The sequence below is a fragment of the Rhincodon typus genome, unplaced genomic scaffold, assembly GCF_021869965.1.
Source record: "Rhincodon typus isolate 14 unplaced genomic scaffold, sRhiTyp1.1 hic_rhity00005047, whole genome shotgun sequence".
Taxonomy (NCBI): domain Eukaryota; kingdom Metazoa; phylum Chordata; class Chondrichthyes; order Orectolobiformes; family Rhincodontidae; genus Rhincodon; species Rhincodon typus.
Window position 1 is genome coordinate 1,059 of NW_025970685.1, and position 4,038 is coordinate 5,096.

The 4,038-nt window shown below is 46.0% G+C and overlaps 1 non-coding gene across 1 annotated transcript; it reads right to left on the minus strand.

The window, feature by feature from the left end:
- Positions 1 to 2,734: 2,734 nt before the first annotated feature.
- Positions 2,735 to 2,824, minus strand: trnap-cgg. The gene is given in 2 exon segments: positions 2,735 to 2,770; positions 2,789 to 2,824. It is a non-coding gene; the product is annotated as a tRNA-Pro (tRNA).
- Between the last annotated feature and the right edge of the window lie 1,214 nt (positions 2,825 to 4,038).

Genomic DNA, 4,038 nt, shown 5'->3' on the forward strand with positions numbered 1-4,038 from the left:
GTCTTTGCTGCAATGGTACCTCTGCCCCATCCCAAAATCATGCAGTTCGACCTCTTTTTAACGAAACTGATTTTCGAGAAAATTGATTGGACATTTTGGTAAAACTGAAGACAAGACATGAGGACTTAAAACCAGGACATCTTACAGTGCTACAGAGCACAAGACCCAAACCAAGTGTCATACCTCTAGACCAACGAACCAGGTCAGACAGGCCACTCTTGGACCAGCTGAGACTCGCTGAGCGTGAAATACATCCCACATTTCTCCAGGAATTCCAAGCAGCAAACAGTTTCCAGAGCATCGTCTTCTCATTTTGTCTCCCTGGTACCTGGACGGTGCTGTTTATCCATTCCCCTGGGACCGGGCTCTCTCATTTGGTGGAATATTGAGCCACTGTTTTTCTCCTTGCTGGCAATGCTGGAGGGGGGCACAGCCCATTCGCTCTACTGCTCCCTCTCAATCATTTAAGGTGGGAGGTGTCAGTTACAAGCATGCGCAGGAAATGACCAACTTTATGAACTTTCTTCAAATGTCTGTTATGCGAGGGATAGAAAGATGCTGAGCTCGCGGGAAAGAAACGAACCCATGAGACTCTTTCCTCGGTAAATTAATACGAATTTGTTTTTGTGCAGCATGTTTGATGTTCAGAATTCGTCTTCAAACTGCAATGCTGCAGAGAAGTTTTGCTACGCGGGCGGCAGTTTCTTTGCTGCCTCCAGAGTAGAGTTAATTTCTGGCACCAGCAGTCCTTGATAAGAGAATCCGAATGAAACACTCAGTCACTGAGAGACGTCCCCAACGTCCCTGAGTTGCGGGTCTAAACAGTACAACGCGGAAGGGAGGGTTAAAAATGAGCCATTGTTTCTCCCTCACCCGCTCCGTCACAAAGGCAGGGAGTGTGACGTCATCAACCCATGGCCGTTCAGCCCATCGAGCCCCGGCGACTCTCTGTCGCATGTATTTCTCTGAAGTATCGGTGATATATCTCCCTAATAGCGGTGTCTGCACCGTAATGCTCATAGAATCCCTACAATGTGTAAACAGACCTTTCGTCCCAACAAGTCCACACCGCACCTCAAAGCATCTCACCCAATCCCATTCCTCCCATAACCCACACATCGCCGAACACTTCGGGCAATTTAGCCCGGCCAATCCACCTAACCTGCACATCTTTGGACTGTGGGAGGAAACCAGAGCACCCGCCGGGAGCGGGGAGAATATGCAAACTCCACATAGACAGTCGCCCAAGGGCAGAATTGAAGCCTGGTCTGTGGCGCTGTGAGGCAGCAGTGCTAATCACTGAACCACTATGCCTTCTGATGTTGTCTCCGACATGCTGATCCTCTTACCATTCACATCTGAAACGGCGTGCGGACTTACTGCCAGGAATGGAAAAAACCACCAGATGTGTTTCAGCTTCCCCAGTTTATTCCCATCTCAAATAAAAGGTTTTACTTTTCAGTTCAGAGCAGACGACAGAGAACAGCAGAAGACCTTCACAAGCATGTCACCTCCCCTGTGTAAGCTTGGCCACTGTATCAATATGAGATATTTATTTCAGACGCATGATGCTATGGGAAGCGGAAAACTGATCAAAACACAGGGTATGGGACAGAGCACCACATGCCTGTAACAAATGGCAGAAATGGCTTCGAATTTTCGATCTCCGGCGTATGGGCCTAGGTCGCTCCAGCTGCACCACTCTGTTGTTCTAATGTGTGACTTTTTCAACAAGTATTCAGCTTTTCATCTGGTGTGTGGCATGTACCTTAAAGAATGATGTCAAAAGATCTTCACTGTTGTCATGTAATATTCTGTTGCTTAGACGCGTCGCGCTTGTGTAAATATTACCTTTGTCTAAGTTCCCACATTCTGTTGGTCGAGCTGTGATTCCACTCAGAATCACAAAATTTGTCAAAACGCAGACAGAGGTCATGCAGCTCGTCTTAGCTGTGGGTGCCCCGGGTCTCCGCAATAAGTACATGAGTGTCTGTTTTAATATCATTCTCTTGCCTTCTCCCTGTAACTCTGCATATTGTGACTTTTCACAGAACCATCGAATTCCGTGTTGTGTGGCATGAATCTGCCTCTTTGTCGCAGTCAGACAGGGATTTACAGATCCACTTAGTCGTTGCATAAAATCGTTTTGTCATGTAATTCTTTCTTCTTTTCCTCATGACTTTAAACCTCTGCCTAATCGGTCTCGATCTTTACAGGTGTGTGAGCATTTTCACCCCCTTATTTCCTCTGTTCATACCCCTCACAACTTGGAAAGCTTGAAGCAGACCAGTTTTCCGTTCTCCAAGGAGAACTATCTCAACTTTCCAATCTATCTTTCTTGCTGACATTCTTCACACACGTCACCATTCACGTGAACCTGTTCAGCACTATCTCCAAACACTTTGCGTCCCAGCTTCATGAACTTTGACACATACATAATTGAGCAATAATGCAGCGGAGAATTCATTCTGATGATTGGCCTTGGATCAAACCGTCGACTCTTCTCCTCCTCCTCTGCTGCGTTCCTGCAGCTCCACACTGTAGCGATTCTGTCTCCAGCATCTGTCGTTCTTGCAATCTCCGGAATCATTCAGATTGCGGAGCAAACATCCGGGAACACTCTTTTTCGCTTTGAACAGGTGTTTCTCTGCGCTGTGTTCACGATAATGTTAGACCAGCTTCATTTTTCGGAAAGCTGGTTGGGTAGTTTAGTGAAAGTGAAGATAAGAAATTGGGGCTCGTCCGGGATTTGAACCCGGGATCTCTCGCATGTCAGCGGCACATAAGACCCGAAGCGAGAATCATACCCCTAGACCAACGAGCCATCTAACCAGCAGGCGCCCCTTTCAGAGTGAAGTACATTCCACTTTGTTTGGGGAATTCGAAGCAGCAAAGAATTTCAAGAATATTTTCTTCTCAATCTGTCTCCCTGCTCCCGAGACGGTGCTGTTTGCCCCTTCTCCTGGCACAGGGTTCTTTCCATTGATGGATTATTATACCATTTGTTTCCACTTGGATCACAGAAAGTTTTGAAAGATTCGTAAAGCTGGAGATTGGGTTTCTGTTTTGTTTTCTTTCCATATTTCCACCTACCAACTGAATTTTGTTCCCAAAATCTCGTAGCAATCTTCAGGCTTCATCATGCCCGGGGCTGAGGGAATTCAGATTTGTGGAGATATTCAAAAGGTCGGGATTTTTCTGTTTAGAGCAAAGAAGGTTAAATGGAGATTTCATGGTGCCAGACAGTGAGAAACTGTTTCCACAGGTGAGGATCAGTAAACAGGTAAATGGGATTTTAGAACATTAAAGATGAAGAGAGTTGCACTTACAGAGGACTTTTCACCACCAGTGATGATGTCTGCTGACTACGGGTAGGGGTTCTTTAAAACTTGCGTCCTTCTTTCCCGTGCACGATATATTCACTGCAAACACTCTCAGGGATCTCAGACTGAACTCGATCTCCTTGAAATCAGATCTCAACATTTTGATGTGTTTTGGTCTGCTTCCTGTAAGTCTGTGCATCTGAAATAGATATCTCATATTGATACATGGACCAAGTTTACACAAGTGAGTGACAAGCGTTTGAAGGTCTGAATGGCCTTCTCCTGTTCTGTGTCGGTCTGCGATGGTCTTATTTGTTAAAACTGTTCTCTGAGATCGCAGAAATAAAGTGTTGAATTTGAAAACAATATCAGTTGTAGTGTTTTACATGCGAAGGACTCCCTGCAGTAATTCCCCACGCTGTATCAGGAAGGAGCGTCCTTCAGGTGAAATGAAAAGTTGTGAAAGACAAGAGGATTGGAGACAGCATCACGACACAGGTACGGTTCACCATTATTAGGACGGATATTACCAATTATGAATAACTACGGAGAGATACAAGTGACAGAGAATCGCCGTGGACTCGATGGGCTGAACGGCTTCTTCCTGCACGGGAATGACGCCATAGGTTTATGACGTCACTCTCCCTGTCTCTGTGACGGGGAGATGCCGGTGAAAATTATTACTTCACCTGATGGAGGAGCAGCGCTGTGAAAG